The sequence below is a fragment of the Polyodon spathula genome, chromosome 22, assembly GCF_017654505.1.
Source record: "Polyodon spathula isolate WHYD16114869_AA chromosome 22, ASM1765450v1, whole genome shotgun sequence".
In the NCBI taxonomy this organism is placed as follows: domain Eukaryota; kingdom Metazoa; phylum Chordata; class Actinopteri; order Acipenseriformes; family Polyodontidae; genus Polyodon; species Polyodon spathula.
In genome coordinates this window covers 7,320,280-7,339,533 of record NC_054555.1, presented here as the reverse complement: position 1 = coordinate 7,339,533, position 19,254 = coordinate 7,320,280, and the positions used below count along the sequence as shown (strand labels likewise).

The 19,254-nt window shown below is 38.4% G+C and overlaps 1 pseudogene; it reads right to left on the bottom strand.

Annotated features, from left to right (window-relative positions):
- Positions 1 to 14,204: 14,204 nt before the first annotated feature.
- LOC121297143 lies at positions 14,205 to 19,225 on the bottom strand (annotated as a pseudogene).
- Positions 19,226 to 19,254: the final 29 nt, after the last annotated feature.

Here is a 19,254-nt window from a genome sequence, read left to right as displayed (position 1 = left end):
AAGAGTGTTAAGGACACATGGCGAGTCGTCATGCTGATGTTAATGTTCTTTCTGTGTATGTCTCCCCTCCCCCCAGATGGAAATGAACGGAACATTGCTCTAATATAATCTGTCGTCTCTGTCTATTTCATTATTACTCATAAGGCCTGGTAGGGGCTCTTCATTTTTATGAGCCATGTGCCTCAGCAGAGCTCTTACCATGAAAGTTAATGTTCGTCCTAGATACATTTTCAGAGAAGCAAGTACCAAACATCTCAGGATCAGTCCCCATTATTACTAAAGACGTGCCAACCAAAATAACTTTATCAGACACTTTCCGGCATGAATCACGCTGATGTAATGGAAAAACATACATGCATATAGTATTTATGATATTTTAACCCTTTTAGTCCTGAATTGTTTTTTGTCCAGATGAAGAATAGACTCCTTTACTGAGTATATGTGAGAACAGGACAACATTTATTTTTACATATATTTATATGCTACCTCAGACTGGGACCTAGGAGTCCCGTGAGTTTCCAATGTGATTTCTGACAGCATATGTTAACATATGGCGTTAAGATAAGGCGGACTGCAAGGACAGCGATTCAAACAGAATTTCAGTTTCTGATTATTTTGTAAGGTTGCTCAGGTTTCAAGTACTTGTATCAGGTTCAGAACAAAAACTGCAGCTGGTTATGCTCAGAAATAACCTTCCAGAGATACACTTACTCCATCTGGTGGACATATATGGCATTACAGCTCACTGAAACAAATTTCAAATGACTGCAGATAGTCTATCTGAAATAACAGTGGATAGTAAACAGATCTGTGTCACATTATATATATATATATATATATATATATATATATATATATATATATATATATATATATATATATATATATATACACACACACACACACACACACACACACACAGTATATTGTTCCATTGCTGTACCTGCTTTTCTCTAACAACCCAAAAGAGCATCCGGCTGAAAGGACTGCATTATTTAGTAAATACCACATGAACATACGCTGTAATACCAAAGTCAGAATGGCAAAACAGGCTTAAGTATACTTCAAGCAAAAAGGACCATTTTATGGCATTCATTTTACAAAGTGTCACTGCTGCACAGCCAAAGCCTCATATCCAACAGACCATTACTTGATAATGGCATATTGAAGTCAAGATACAGACCACTTTGAGTTATTGCCTTAATATTTGGTGCACAGCTGCATTCTATGCTTTTCTCAAGACCACACACTTTGAGATACTCTTTCCAGTTCATATAGAGCTGTCTTCAAACTATTCCATCAAAGATGTCATTCTCTTTACATTATGTCCACAAGGATGCAGTGCTTTTGTGCAGAAAGTCGTTTGCGAATTCTTCAGTAATACAGGGTCACAGATAGCAAAAGAGCACCTCTGGAAGATCTGATGATGGGACTGACAGAATGCCACACTACCTTCAATTTGCAGAGGATTAACAATGGGTGCTGGGGGCCTGCCATAGGTGCAATTCCATTGCCACTTGGTCAAAGTGCACAGATGGGTTTGTGTTTTTGGTTCTTGTATTGGGAAGGGCTTGCATTTGAATTCTTGCAATGGAATGTGAGGAAGCCAATGGGGCGTGGGTTCAATTGGGATATTCTTGAAGTTTTTCCTGCCTGTTTTCTGATACGGAGGCAACATTCAAAGTCCCAATGCTGCAGACTATTAATTTAGCCTCTGCTTTGGGTTGTGCACAGTTTAATTGTTCTGTGTGACAGATTATCATGATGAATAACAGCTGGTGTGTCCCTCATTAGCCGATTCAGGATTGTGCCCTTTAATTATGAAACTGGCAAGCTGGGTACCATGTGAAATGCAATGCATGGATACAAGTTTATAATCTAAATGTAGTTACACTGTGGTGAATTCCTAGTATTTACTAGATGCACTGTGATTGTCAGGATGTATCTCTATACATTAACAACTTGTAATTAACAGTTACTGTACCGATGGTAACAAATACTATATAATATATAGTTCATAATTTATTATACACAAAAGACAATGCTAACATGAAATGATCTGTGTTATATAAAAGTGAGCACACTGGGCAAGACAGCCGTTCTAGCTGGCTCACAGTAGGCTCTTGGTCGACAGTTGCTTCCACAACTAACTGCAAAGGACTGATGTTTCACAGGGACCAATGGCACTGCTGTGGGCTGTATTTTTTAGTGTCCGGTGTCATTTGATCCCATGCTTCTCATCCAATCTAGACCCTTGATTCAGAACTACCTGTAAATATCATTTTGCAATAAGTTTCCATTTGCCACTGACACAACTTAAAAAAAAAATCACAAAAAAAGGTGCATGTTCTATTCTTCTGGGGAAAAAAAGCAGCTTAGAATGTATTCCCCTTAGTCTTTTGAGGTAACACGGAAGTTACAGCATTGCACCCTAATAAGAACAATCCAAACTTTTCAAGAGCTCATTTGCATGGTTGAATGAGCCTGGTACTTGTTTCTGCCATGTTGTAAATGTATTATTTCATGCCGTTTACGTGCCAATGCCTTTATCGCTGAATTATGCAGAGCTTATTATTTTAACACCTTCAGATTTGGAGCCGCAGCTCTGTAATTGACCAAAGGAGTGTAATAAGGGTTAGGCTTAGAGGTGGGAGCTGCGTTATTGAGGGCCGTTTTGATGCCTGTGTTTTCTTTCTTCGTGTGTCTTCTTGCTTGCTTATCAAATACAGCGGAGACAGCTACGAGGAGACGTTTCAGTTTGCTTTCTTTTAAAATCATTTAGAAAAGACTGACTTACAGTTCATTGTCCTGGAAAGCAAATGGAACCAAGCAGTGCAGTTGACACAGAAGGCTACTGTTTACTTTATGTGTGTAACAGAGTTACTCTACATAACTCAAAAGGTGAGTAAGGTGTCGTTTGCCTCAGAAATCGAAAGGGGGGGGGGGGGGGGGGGGGGGGGGGTCCAGAATTATGAAATTACTGAACACTTCCCTGTTTAAAATTAGCATCTCACAACTGCTAACTTCTGAAGCTGATATTGGTCACATTTATTTTAGAGGCACTTTTTTTTTAGTCTAGCTTGCTATCATTTCTATATAAGGTATAATGAAATAAAAACATATCTCATTTGCTTTACATTACAACAGTAACATCTTTAAAAATGCCTTTTAACCACTGTAACCCCCTGTAAATGATTGGAGGTGCTTATTTCCAAGTTGGCCTCGCACAAGTACGCTGACCTACCAACAAATGTACAGTGATAGGGGTATGTATGTGTAATGTATTTATGTGAATTTGATATCCATGACAATACACCAATTGAATATGCAAGCAACAAATAAATATACTGCATATTTATGTGAAAATATCTATCTGAATATTAACTATATTAACAGAGTGATCAAATAATTAAAAAAAAATGATGAACCAGTTGCGCATAAAAAAAGTACTGTGAACAACTTAACCAGTCACCAAACCTCGTCTCAATAATCCCATTCAATCCGAACGCTGTCACACAGGCATATAACACAACAGACATCTGTACTGACACCCTGATTAAAACTCAATCAGTCATTAGGCAGTCTGAATGCATCACTTGTTAATTAAAGACACTTAAAGAAACTACGAGTATAAAATATCACAATTATCTTAACTAATGTTTAGATTCACTTTGTATATCCTTTCCTGTTTCTGTCATCACATCTGGATCACTTTTCAAAGCGCTCCTCTAGACTCCAAATGGTCTCTCAAACATGTCTTTTCTCTAAGTTCAGCTGGTTCACCAGAGTGTAACCATTAACCAGGCCCCTGAGATACTGCCACTAGTGGATGTATGAAACCCCTACTTTGCCCTTTGAAGTAGTTGTTACTGACATCCACTATGGGCCGAGAGTTAGAGGAGACTTTGAGAAAAGATGTATAGTAAAGATGTATATTTAAGGCCACAGGGCTTTAAACTTTTGAAGTTTGGTATTTTGCCAGGCCTCCTGAGAGATATGTTTCATATGTTCAATACCCAAAGGCTGGCTACTTTTCCCCAAAATAGCTGTAACAGAAAAAGAGTTTCAGGTGGATTTGATTAACCAATACCTCACTGGGATAAACAAAACCTGGATTTTATTGGAAAATTTGACAGCACCAGTAAGTCACCCATTTATTTTTAGGGGTCTCTCAAGGTAACCACTGATAAGCAATTGATGCAATCCAGGGTATATTCCCCAGTGCTGTATACAATGACTGCTGTGGCTTATGGCAACTCCTACAGGTTGATCAAATAGACCCTCAATCTGCAGGAAGGCGCAGTTACATTATTCATTATTGAGTAGTTTCTTGCTATTTCTATCCTGGAATTATTTGACTCTAGAAATGTGCCTTTGCAGGGTCAACAGGATGGAACGTACTTTTTAGTCTGGTACAGTACCTTTATAATTTGTACAAAAATATTGGATGAAAAGGAGCTGTACAAAGTACTTGTAATGCATTAATATGTCATTTAGGCTACTGCTTGATGTTACAAACCTGTCTAATTAATTTTTCAAATTTAATGAGTAAATTAGCCTGTACTTATCCTAATAATTCAGTCCTAAGTGTCTAGGTTTAAATTCCATGCAATTTCCACTCTAGCTAGTGAAATAGTTTTTAAACATTCTTATCTAGACTGACATGCTTTTGACATATATTTTTATTCCAGCAAGATGTTACAAGTTTTATATAAAAATAAAAAAAAAATATTAAAAAAAACACCCTGAAGTGGATTTCAATTTTCCTCAAAAATGTGTTTAGCTCATAAATAAATATTTAATATCATTCTGCTTTAAATTGTTAAACAAGATAAATGCGCACATCTTAATATTGCTCTGCTTCATTATGTTTTAATAATAAGCCACTCTGAAGTCACAAAATATCAATTTATAAAATGAAATGACAGAGACCAATATTTCTAGCCATGCAAGTTAAAAATACTGGCATGTTTTTCCTCCATTTTAATTGTGTTGTCTTCGATGGGACAGCTGTCCTGTATGAACCTGTCTGAAGGAAGCTTTGTTTCCCATGTTTTCGTTTTTAAAAAGGTAGGATATGTGCTGATTCTGCTCCGAGTTTATTGAAACTCTGCTGTGTTATCACACCATTTGGAATCCAAACAAAAAGAGATGGTTGAGAGATTCCACTTATCATATTACTGAATAGAACTTTCCACTGCCAAGGTGTTGAAAGACCCCCTCAGCCCCATGCTATCACCTGTCCACAGCCAGCCCACCAGCTCTCGAGCCTGGGTTGATCATCAGAGTTTTCCCTGTAGTGCCTGGCTCGCTGTCACCACCCAGTATTAAGCCTTTGTTTAAAAAGAGCAAGTGTTTGAGAATGAGTGAACCGTTTCACCTTGCGTCGTCAAAAAAGGAAAAGATAACCTTAGTGTTTGCTCTGCGCAGACAGAACTACACTTTGTGAAAATCCTGCTATAAAAAGGGCCCAGCTGTCTTCTGCCAATTAACTCTATATTTAAATACTGTGTGTTGTTTTACTTCATCTGATCATTCTCTTTTTGCAATCACTGGCAATGACAGCATCCAGGGTAGTTACTAATTTCAAACAATTTCCATTTTTTTCTTTTTAAACCTCTTCTTAGAGATGTTGGGGCACTGATTGCTTCTTATAAAAGTGTACCACAGTAAATTGTCATAGTAATTATGCATTTGCCCATATTTTTTTCCATGGTTACACTGTGCATTTACCACACTTTACCATGCTTTGCTATACCTCTGGGCTTGATAGTGCTTACCTATGTTTTATCATGCTTTGACTATAGCCCTTTCCAGTGAATTTCCTTTGTGAATCCTCGCTTCCATTGCTGAGCGACTGATGTTGCAAGTCGAGAGAAATCCATCCAGTTCCTTCCTTTTTATACGGCTGATTGCTTCTGGAGCACAGCATTGTGGACATGGCAGAGTTTCAAGCCTGCTATTGTGGCTCTGTCAGAAATCAAGAAGCAGCTCTTCATGGTACCTGACAGATCCTGTCAAGCTGGTAGGGATAGCAGGTGGCATCTGAATATTGCCCCAAGGCAGCTTTGGGTTGCTGCTTTAAAGATTGCTACAATCTCACCAGGTAAACTATTCAGCACATTTATTATTTCTACCTTCTGTTCTGAACTTGCTTTCCCCTCAAAGTCCTCTTGTGCGGAGTGTGGAATAAACAACTCTTCAGATATTAAAATAATGCTTTCAAATATAGAAGCACTCCCTTTCCTAGACTGAAGAGATTGTTCTTTCATTTACCTCTCTGCACTCCTCGTGCCAGTTAGTTCTGTTATCAGCCTGGTTGCCCTCATCGAGCCTGTACCCTTTCAAATGCAGCAATGTCTTTTTGTAACAGCTTTAAGAAACAATTAGATAATGAGTGATTAAACGGAGAGGGAGAGCTAAGGAGAGCCCCTTCTAGTTAGGATAACTGAAAGTTTGTGGAGGAAAAACAATGAGGAGCATATGATTATATGTGAAAACTGTGCAGTTTAGTTGTCATTGTGTGGGATGATCTGAACTACTGTCATTTAAATAAGACAGGATGCAAAACAGACCACCACCAAATCTTCCCAAACAATTTTCTTCTCCCTACCTTATATATGAAATGTAAAAGGATAGATTCCTAGATTACTCTGCAAATATAAAAACTTTCAGAAAGACTAAAAAAATAATCCTGGTTATTCCAGGTGAAGAATGTAGGAGTGTCTACGTGATGGGAGACACACTAAATAATATACTAGTAAGATCAAGACTTTCACAAGGTTCCCCTGACATATTACAAAATGAAATATAATCAAATATAGGCTGTATATTGATTTGAAGCTATTCACAGAATGTATATTTTAACTGGTTCTTAAACAGATTAGAGAACTTAACCTAACAGACAGATCCTCTCTTATAGAAACCTTATACTTACTCCATTCCCTGATCTATAAGCCTAACTACAATTCCATGCAGAGGGGCTATGTTTGAAAGATCACAACAAGGAAGACCCTATGGGTCCCCAACATTCCCCAACATTTCTTTGTCTGCATCTAAGCACAGTGAATAGAACCACAAAGATACTAAAATATCTTCAAGCCTGTAGCCAAAATGAAGCCCAGTCACTCCCTGTGTGTGTGTGTGTGTGTGTGTGTGCGTGCTTTCATTGAGGACAGAAGGTGCTGATAGATCCTTGCCAGCCCTTTCTGTCAGTTTTAATAATACAGATTTAAAAACACACACACACACACACACCGGAGCCCTGCATGCAGGGCAGACCAGAGGAAGCTGAGCAAACACATTGTCCATTGTCACTCGGCCTGTTAGTGCTAACATTTACCAGCATGCTTCGTCTAACACCGCCACAGAGATTAGGCACACTAATGACAACTACACAATGTATTAAAGGCACATTTTATCACCTGTCTGTATTACAGTGCAAACATATAGGCGGAATGCCTAAAAAAAAGTCAGCCCTCAAATTGACAATCTGGATTTATTTGTCAAGAAGGCAAGAGGTAAACTAATTGATTGTTAGAAGTTCCTTTAAATAAAAAGAACTTAAAAGGGGAGGTAGTCTTAGACCCATTATTAAATGTATTTGTAGATCTATAATAACAGTAATAATAATAATAATAAATAAAATACTTTTTTATGGATTGAAGGTAAAATCAAACATCCAAGATAATAAATTGTAGTTCTAAAACAATGATGCTTCTTTTTGCTGTTTGTTTGTCTGAGGTAGCCCTTTAAGGAGTTAGTTATGTGAGCTTTCCAGGTATAAACAAATATCACTAAAGTCTATGCAACAGCATTTAACATAATAGGGCTGTGCTGAGTGAGTAGTTACCTAACTAACCTCACTCAACCATGTGCAGCTCCATGCAGATGGCTCTTCCCAAATGAAGGCCTACTTTGTGGCTTTTGTGTTGCTGTGACAGGGAGCAGCTTGCACTGTGCAGTCGGCCCCCGGGTGAAACGCGAGGGGAACAGGTCCCTCCTGTCGGTGTGTTTGCAAATGGAGAGACGCAGGAAGACAGACGTGTGTTACCTCCGGAGGGTGCCAAGCCAAAAGCTCTGTCACAGCAGAGCAGCATATTGCTGTAGCCCTGCAGGAGAGTCCATTCCACTAAAAAAAAAAAAAAAAAAAAAAAAAATATATATATATATATATATATATATATATATATATATACACACACACACACACACACACACACACACATATACACACATACACACATATAAGCTTAACATGCAGCCTACAGCACTCAGTATTCCCAGGTGGTCTTCCATCCAAGTACTAACCAAGCCCAACATTGCTTTGCTTAAACATTGCATGGTAAGTTCGATTTGAAGAGCTTTTTGCCGTCAGAGATGTTGCCCAGGGGTCATTACAAGGAAGTAGCTCTTCTTGACCCCCCACTAAAACATAATGTAATAACAAAAAGCAAGTACTACTCTTCTGAAACTTCATTGAGCTGTTTACTGGAAAAAGTCCCAACTTGTATTTTGTATTTATTTATTTATGCAGCATGTCATTTATGTATCTAGCTAGAACTCAATAAACTTCATAATCTAACAAAGTGTCTTGTTTGTACATTTGTGGATTTTACTTTTAAGTCTTGAAGATATAAAAATCCCCTTTAACATCAAAACGGCAATTAAGACGATTGAACTAGACTGAATGTCTTCAATGTAGCACCTTCTATGTACCAATTGTACACAGAAGGCACTGAGAGACTTATCGTCAGAACGTGATTCACCCTACAGTCACACCTTACCTGTTCAATGGTGACCCCATCACAAAGCCAGCTACTGTATAGAAGTGCTCCCCCAGCCAAGCTGTTGGCTGCTTACTGTTTTTCTCATACTAAATTATATTGACTATCATCTACTGCAGAATTGAGAACGCCTTTATAACATTATATACCAGATGAACACAATAAAAAAAAAAACCCTGAGCCGCCAATTATACCGTTTTAAAGACCAGCTTAATTCTTTTAAACGGGTATTACCCTTCAGAGTGACACAACACATGTTTTCTATTGACATTTACTGCCTTATCAGCTGTCTGAATCACTGCTCAGAGTGCTTTATGTACACACAGGGCACTTGCTACACTGTTAAATGTTAAGTACATACAGCAGAAAAATATTAGTTGCTATGCTCATGAGTGATCTGATCTAATGCCCACTGAAAACTGCTGCATTGTTTGACCAATATATCTTTACAACAGGTATCACAGATGGGAACGTCACTTGGTATCATGGAAAAGAACACAAAACCACATGCCAGGGTTTTATGATGGTTGTGACAGAACAGTTAAGGAAACCAGGGGGTTGTTGGGTTCAGATTGGTACTGGGCTAATTGCAAAGCAGGTTCGTTCACCTGACAAGCTTTTCACCTCCAGAACCCTGGGTTTACAGAGAAAGGGAATATGACTGGTGGTCATGCGCCCCTTTTCCACCGATTCCACTGGCTATTTGTTGAGACAAGCAAGAACCAAACAGTGAAACTCTGGCTTCACAACACACCTGAATCTGGCTCGGATCTGAGCTGGACCAGGGAAGGGGTTAATGACTTGTCATTACGTTGCATCAGTCAGTACACTCGAAGAAAATGGAATGCAGCGGGTCAGAAGAGAGAAAACGACAGCCTTAGGATGCTGAGGAAGCTCTAGTTTCTCGGTGGGTAGATAGAAGATTTCATATAGCTGGGATCATCGATACACAGCCATAAGCTCTGGACCCTCCCGTCTCACCTCAAATATAGCACTTCTTAATACCGCTTCATCTACACGTTGGTTGTGTGTTACATCAGTTGCATGGCTCGGACTCTGCAATGGAAAAACAACCAGGTTCCTCCGAAGTGTGTGTCCCCAGCACAGCTCGATTGTACAGTGGGAAAGAGGTAATGGGCTGGTAGCTCGCAAACATCTGCTGTCCTGCTCCTGGGTTTAACAGAAAAGCTTTGCTCGGCTATGGGATCAGTGGAAATTCAGCAGCACTAGGTAAAAGAAAAATCCCATTCAAATCAACTGCAATCAGTAGCACCTGTAAGGGTAACATATTTGAGACATTTTGCACATCTACAGCATGTGCCTTGTGGAATGTAAAATTGGCAAATTGTTGTACAAGGTCAAATTCATTATCAGAACTATTTGATCAGATAAAAGAGGAACATTACAAGTTGCGGTCTCTAACAGTTGGGAGTACAGTGGTAGTTGTTAACTGTGGTGAGATCATGAAAGCCATTCTGGGGAATTCACAGTGTTGAAAGTGGGTTCAGAGACTCACACAATCACAATACAGTTCAGGCCTGACTGATCTTTTTGTTGGAGGAGACGCCCCTTACAGCAGAGGTCACCCGGCGGAAAGTTAATTAGCCACCACCGAACAAAGCTTCTCAAAGGGTGGCATATTCCAGCTTTTATCTTTCATTTTGAAATTCAGCAAATGTGCCGTTTTGTATTGCATTTTGGAGAGCAACTCAATTGAAATCCTTTTTTTTGCATTAATGGACAAATACATATTTCAGTAATCATTTGCTTTTTTTTTTTATAATCACTAAAGTTTTATTATTATAGTATACTACATAAATTAATCTGAGTTGGATTCATCATTGTACTTGCACTCAGTAATTCATACCGGTATATTAATTACACTCTCGGATTTTGGCATCTCATTTGCAACAGCTTTCCCCTTTGAAAAACAGACAAACTTTCAGATGTTCCAATCCAAGTGATACAGACTACATGAATTTCAAGCAACTGTAATGCAACATTAATGACCATGTGACAGGATGGCTGGGTGGACAGAGACTCTGAGACAGTAAAACTGAGGTTAAAGCGCTGCTCACAGAGCCACAAATCTCGCACACAATAAACACTTACAAAATAACTGGCACAAGGGCCAAAACAAAAGTTTAAACAAAACTGTTCAGGCTGGGCAGAGCCTTCACTGAACTTTGTCGCAAGAAACAAATAGTAACACGCTGTTTACTCACCCCAAAACACCTTCACCGAGCAAAGGAATTCACCCTTTTTTTTATAGCACGTGGCTGGCGCTACATTCTCACATGTATTTTGGCAGGGATAGGAAATTAACGCCACCCCTGCCAACCACCACCAAATCAACACAACAATATTATTATTTACAGACAGGGCCCTGCCCTGCCACAGGACATTACCCAGTATATTATTCATTGTTTGTGGGCAGGTGGAGTCGGGGTGTAATGATATTGTAAATGTTTCCTGGAAATGTTTGTGGGTAAAAAAAAAACTGCATGACATTCAGTGGCATGGCTAGTTAATCTCATCAATCAGCCAGTTAACAGAACGCAATCTAGCGTAATTAAAACAAGCATGAATCAGTCTCCGCAACGCAATTCAGGATTGAATTTGCTGTTATCTCCCCCTCTCCAACAGGTAAGGGGGACCCTGGGAAAGAAATATTCAAGCACAGCAGATAACAGGGGTGCCTCAGCAGAACCATGTTTCAAGAACGCCTGATAATGGTAATCACAGAGGGGTTCTCACCATGTGTATGGTGTCCATATTAAAAATGATTGGAGTTATCAATATGATTCCATAAATCCTACCCGTTTTACACTTCCATTCACAACACAGGTTTATCGCATGTGCAGTGGCTTGCTAACCAATATGTCTTTATTTACCAAGTGTAGTACCAGATATCATGTTTTAAAATAATTAAAAAATGCTACTGTTTCTTTCAAAACTGCACATTACAGACCTATATAGCAAATGGCAATGGGCAACAGGTAAGACTTGGGAATTTTGTTTTAACTGCAATCACTTTAAATCAGCTTTCAACCTTATAAAATGAAGGGTTCATTAAACACAAAAATACAAAACTGGCACCAAAAGTCCACTTATTCCTCAAATGTTACCGTCTGTGTTTCTGGACTGCGAATGGTTTAGAGCTTTCACTGTGAATTTCCGAGCCCATGCCTGATATGGTCTTTGTGACCGAGATGGAAGAAGACGTTTGGAGATTATTATAGAAACCGTCAGTCGTCTCCTGTGTGATCAGTCAGGTGGAAGAATGGCATTAGCATGGTATGTGAACTGGAATTACCTGGCCTGGCAATCTGATTCCGGAACCAGCTAAAATAATTCCATTCACTAGATAGGTCTCGCCTGTGTTGTTTTGAAAGAAACACAGCTTTTAATTAAAAAAAAACAAAACAAAACAAAAAAAAAAAAACAATTTTGGTACTAGAATAGGTTAAATACAGCTTTTGTCATTACACCCAGCTAGTAAAAGTGCACGAGCTTCCTTCAAAATGTATATAAAATCATTAATATAGCTAGCTAAAAGGCAGTAATTTATATTATATATATATATGCTATTTATATATATAATAATAGGATATATATGTACATAGATATATTCACCGATTTATCTCTAATATATATATATAATATAATATCTATGATAATCCAAGATAGATGAAATACACATATAGAGTGAACGTGTACAGTAGATAATATTTACAGAATTGCCCCTTTAACGAGTTGCATGCCTTGTATTGCAATGCTTTATTATTTTTTTGTAAAGTAGGGCAAGGGGTTAAGGTTAAGCCAACCGTGAAGCCTCATCTTGCTCCAGGTAGGGTCTTGTCTATGCCCAATTTTACAGCTGGTTGGACCATGGCAGAAGGAGAAGGTGACCTGCATTAGCCCCCCAGTGTACAGGACTGTCAAGCTGGGATACAAAGCCATCATCTCCTTTTTGTCTGCCTCCCTTTGTTCACAATGCTAACCACTGACCCATACACACTGCCTTTCAGATACATTAAATCAATGGCTGTTCACGGGCAAGTTCATCTCTGTTCATTAAGGACCGCGTTCAGTCCACGTTTGTCTCAGAAATACCTTGATTTTAAAATTTAGCTTTGTTGTCTGACATGCACAGAAGTCAGAGGATGCAAACACTAGCTGTTATATGCACAGGAAAGCAATATCAACCTTTTATGACTATTTACCATTTGGCAGGATCAAAAAGCTACTACCAAGTCCATTGGGGCTCCCAAGAGACAAAAAAGCATCCTTTCCCTCCTCATCCTCTGGTGTGGCCGACGCCTGTAGCAGCTCTGTTATACGGTGAGAGAAGTTAATGCACATTTCTTTCAACGTCCAAATAACACATTTCCTTCACATCATGTATAAAATGAATGGCAAGAACAGAAATCGAAGCCAGAAGTAACAGTTTAACCCTCTTTTAGTTGGCAGCTCAAAGCCTTCCTTTTCCCCACACTATCCCCTTTCAGGAGAGGGCAGAGTAACATAGGAATAAGCGTCAAATTCCAGCGTTACAGTTGCATAGTTATTACTTCAATCATCCCCCCCATCATAGACCGTTGGAAACAAAAAGGGCTCTGTTTAAAAACAGACAGCTGTTTGCAGCTGTGTTGAATCAAAGAGCCACCAGATTCCTATTTAGGGTCACTTGCAGGTTGCCTTATCAGAAGCAGCATTACTATATAATTTACTGTAAACAATAATGTGCTTTTATTTACATTACATTTAAGGAATGAAGAAAGGCTGTTAAACCCACCATGCCCGCAGCTTTTTGTTGTTATCCTTATCTCAATTTTCACCGCACAGCACTGGTTCATCCTCTCACAATAAAGCAGATCCGATTCTCTCCTGCACCCGTTTTTAATCACTGGTTCAAGGGTCTCCTTGACAACTTGTTTCTTTGGAGCCCCCCCCCCCCCCCCCCCCCCAGAGCTAGGAGATTGTCTCTTTCTGGATAAAATTATGAAAACGCTTTTAGTTAATTATGTTTTGTGTACATTTGCTTAAATGATACTTAAAATGATTCTTTGTAGTACTCACATTCAAAAAGACATTATTTACAGTAACTGAAGAGGAGAGACTTCAGGAGGATCCATTATAATGGACTTAATCACATAGGCTTCTGTTTAGTAAATTCAATGTTTAAACTCAACATGTAGCCATTGGCTCCACTACAATTTCATCACAGTTAACTGCAATGTTTGACCTTTTCATTGCGGGAGCCAGTCCAGTGGCTGTGCTTCAATTTTCCAGTTTAAACAGCACAGGTTAATTTACAACAGTTAGACCTTTAGCACTATGTGTGAACATTGAAGCCTTCCTTAAAAGCACATCATTACAAAACCATCCCAGATATTAAAGGAAACAAGAAAAACCATAAAACACATATACGTTTGTTTGTTTTCATTTTTGGTCTTCATGGATCAGCATTGCCAGTTTACCTTGTGAAAATCATTTGTAACATTTAAAGGAAACGACCACATTATTTAGCTAAACACACAATTCTCTTTAAAGCCCAACATTTTGGATTTTATCATTTTGCTACAGTAAAGCACCCAGCTAAATAGTACATGTTACTAATGGCAACAAATACTTTAGAGGACAAAAGCAGAGCTAAAATATGCACTTCATGAACTTTCTTTATTATTTGCATAACTATAATGCTGTTACAGGAGGAAGGGGATTACCACAGTGTCTGATGATTAAAACATTTTGTATTATACCATCGCAGCATGTGAGCCATCATGACTCAAATAACAATCCCATATTCTAGGAAGGAATCATTGCAACCATGTTAACAACTATAACAATAACAATAATTTAAAAAAATCTAAATATTGCACCAAAGATAAAAGGTACCAGATGCCCACGAAGGTTCTTGAACCTTCTGAGAATGCGTAAGAGGTAATCAGATCATCTGTCTTGCTTGTAAAATCATCACCACCAGTCACATACTCAAACAATAAAATGTGCACGGTGTTGAAATCCTATTTGATAACGAAATACACTGGGAAATAACACAGTGCTGCATCACATGTCCAAGACAAAGTGAATTTCTGATGCTGTGATCCATGAACCCTCCCCTGACTGGTACAAACATGCACAAGGGATCATGCTCAATTGTTAAATATTACAAAACAAGAAGCAACTGAAGTCCCTAAATTAGTGGTCTACTTCTAATACGCCCTCCTTTTATAGAAGAAATAAATACAAATCTCATTTAGTTCATAGGCAGTAGAACATTAAAAAAAGCCACATTCAAAACCAGGCTGTTTGTATCAGGATTTCATTATAAAAGGACAACTGCCTCTGTCACAGCTTCATGCCTACCTCTGCACCATGACTGTGCTGTAGCAGGATTAATGTAACCCTTCAGATGCAGAGATTCATGAACAATAGTCCTCCTCTCTCTCAGAACACAAAGTACTGCTGTAATGTCATTTTTAGCCACTAACACAGAGACAGTATGCATCAGTATCAGTACTGAACGTTCTGTTGTATGCACAATTCTATTTCACCTAACCTAATATAAGCAGGATTACTTTTAGATCAATATCAAGATACCATGTCCAGCAGCAGCAGATCACTAGTACAGTACAAACCATGTAGAATCAAAAAACAATGGAGCACAGTACTTCTTAAACCATCACAATCAGAGGCACACACACAAATAAATTCAATACAGTTCAGCAGTTTAGATTGATATTTACTCAAATCATATAAAATGCAATTTTTTATAGGGCACTCAAGTAATAAAAATACAGACATGGACCTTAGACATGGACCTCGACAGAGGACACAAAAATATAACAGTACGACAAAATCTGACAAACATTGCAGTGCAATTGGAGTGCAGCCAAGCACGGCATGATCTGACATTTGTTAAAGGCTAGACATGTCCCTCTTGAAACATATTAATTTACTAGAGAGTTGATTGGATGTGGATAATCCACAGGTGGATTTCATAGAGACAGAGATCTGTTTCTATCTTGATGAACTTCAATTTGTTAATATTCTACAAATAATAATAATAACAATAGTTCTGTGAACCTTTGTACCCTGCACCTAAACTCGGCACCAGAAACTAAAAACAAATAAGCAAAAGTAAAATCGGCAGTCCATTGATCTGCAGCAGAACTGCATTGGTATCCTGCAAAAGCAGAATTGCCAACATGCTACCAACATTCCTCCAAATTACTGGCTCATGCAACTTGCAACTCTGAAGGGCTTTACATACCACAAATTTAGGTATATAGGTCTGTCCAGAAAGGTATAGGATTGTTTTTTGTTTTTTTAATGTAGAAAAAAAAAAGGTTTAAAAAAAATACTGCAATTTAAAAATGAGGGATAATAAAAAGCAATTTATAGATTAGGATTTTAAAAAAAAAACAAGTCATACCTCAATTAATTTAACTGTCCGAAATACAAGTTTCCCATCAGCAAATATATCAATATATAAATGATTATAAAAAACAATCCAATAAACACATTTTGAGATCGATCTGCACATTATTAAACACTAAATCTGTTAAGTGTCCCACAAAAACAATTACTGAAATCACGCTGTTGTACAACGCAGGGTAGAAATGGAATCCATTCATAATAGCAGATCATTTGGCAAGAGTGGAATATTCTTTAATTCTGTCCCCACCTCAGTTGCCTCATCTTACAGCTTCATCAGCCGTGTGATCTGTTCCCGTCGTCGCCGCTCCCAGGCCCATGACTTGCTCCTCGTTCTGAATTTCAGCAGCTCATCCCTACAGTCTTCGTGGTGCATGGGGCCGTAGGACTGGGGTTCACACCACATCTGGACAGCAGAGCGAAGGGAAGGGTTAAAAAACTACCCAACACACAATTAATTTCCAAAACTCCTCCGAGCTCTCGAATACTCCTCTCAAGTCAGGAGTGGCCAAGGAGTCCATATTCTTTTCTGCAACATCAGGGATGGAAATAAGACTCCTACTGCATAGCAGTTTCATCCGTTACAGGTTTTATTAGAAGCTTGATTAGCCACAGAATATAGGTAACAAGCTCAGGTGCATCTTACTAAACTCTCAGTAAAACCAGGACTGGATGAAACTGCTATGCACTGGGAGTTTTATTTCCATCCCTGAATATCACATTTTTGGATTATAGGGTGTAGTAACGACAAAGAATCTATATTCAGGCCTAAGAGTCGGTCAAACTTACCCAGCACTATGCTAAAATCTTTCAGTGATTTGTCTTTTAAGCAATACTTTAAAAGGTAGAACCATAATTTGGGTTATTCACTACTTTACAGAAAATTACCTTAAAATGTGTTTTGTTCTCTTCTTGTTTCTCTTACAATTGAATCATTCCAGATATTTTCTCTTTTACTTTGCTCTGTTTCCAAGTTTGCCAGAGCAATAGAATGTTTTTCTTCAACTTGGATTAGTTCCAAATCATACACTATTGATATGAAAAGCAGTAGTGCTTGGTGATATTGTTGCAATAGATAAAGTGATCCGGTTGGTTGAAAAGCTTGTGACAGAGTATACTTTCATAGTTTAATCTTTTCTCCCAATTCTACATTGGAGAAAAAGTGTATTAATGCTTATATTATACAGTGCAAAAAAATAAATAAAATGAAAAAACGCTAAATGTTTCATATGCTTGCTTTGTTTGCAGAGATTTCATCATGCATCAGAAATGGGCTCGTACCTTGAAATCAGGGAAGAAATCTTTGTAGCCCCCTTTAGGGTGTACAACTCGGGGTAATGCCGAGCAGGATACTCGTTCACATGCCTGTCCTCCTTCCTCAGGAAATGGCACCTGGGTTATAGGGAACACAAACACACTTTATGTAGATGGTTTACCTATTACTTCTCACTTCACAAATAGAAATGTAACCGAGCAAAAGTGACTTCAAAATTGTGATGGAAAAACGCAGTAGATTTAAAGTTTAGGACTATAAAACAAGGATAAGGATAAAGAGTTGTAACAAACACCTACCAGAAACCAGCTTTACACAACACAAAGGGAACAGTGAATCATCGGGTATGAGAAACTACACCACAACTTTACCATTTGCTTTGAACAGTTATGAAGAATTGTTTTTAAAATGACACTTGCTTTTTGGCTCAAGTTGCACTATTTCTGGTCCATTATTACACAGCACAATACAAACTATCCCTTACATCCTGGGCCCCCTCTCAGAAGGGGAGTGATTTTTGTTAGGAAGAAATTGGAAATGTCATCCTGTTTGTGGAGATTCAGCGCCCCCTGGTGAACAAAAGAAATACAAAACAATTGAGATAACTTGTCAGAACATATTCACATCCACAGATCAAAAAGACAAACATTGATTAAACCCCAGTGGTATATTTTTGATTCATGTAATTCTGTCAATGTATTTACATGTAGCACGTCAATTAAAACTGGTCAATTTAAATGTAAATGAAGGGGCATTTTCAACCCAAATTAATAAGGCAGTGTCAAATCCCGCCCTAAATCTTTTATTGCAACATGACTACATTTTATTCAATGATTTTTAACACCATCATGATCCCAACGCCTACACTGCTTTCCACCTTCACAATCTCGGAGGTAATGATTTCCGGCTTGCTATGTTTTTCCCTGTAAACGTGCCTGCTTGCGCTTAACTAACCTTTATATGTCCTCCTTCGTATTCGTAAGGGTAGCGGCATTCCAGGATGAAGTACTTCTCAATAAGACTGTTGAATTCTCCACAGAGTACAGTAGCCATCTATTACAACATGAAGGGGGTTAGGCTCAGGGCGTGAAGGGAGTCACATCAAACCATGTGTTACCAATTACAGAGAACAGTTAAGGTCATTTGACTTGGATTTAAATAAAAGAAAAAAAATAAATTCAGAAGACATCTGATGTTAGTTCAACAGTTGCCAGTAGGGGTATCCAAGAGCTTAGCTCACAAAGTAACATTGTGTTACCATCTTCATCAAACCTGTGACTTATTTAAAATATATAAAATAGGGATTAAATATATATGTGTGTGTGTGTATGTATGTATGTCTACATGTATATTTATATATATATATATATATATATATATTATATATATATATATATCACACACACACAGTGATGTTCAGTAGATACCCCACGAGGTGTCAGAGAGTAGCTGCCCATCAAAAATCAACTTGTTAAAAAAAACGGTACATCAAACATTAACATGATCTGACACAAACTATAACGTGAAAGCCATCTGATACAAACTATGCTACAAAGACACTTCCAACAGCTCGGCGTGGCACTCAAGTTTCCTCTGTGATATGTTTGAGATCCTGGTGTTTCCCCGTCACAGTTGGCAAGGCGTAGACAAGACAAAGAAACACAATGAGACAGGGGCAAAGTCTCACCTGTGTCCTCATGTCCTCCTCCTCTCTCTCTCTCTCTCTCTCTCTCTCTCTCTCTCTCTCTCTCT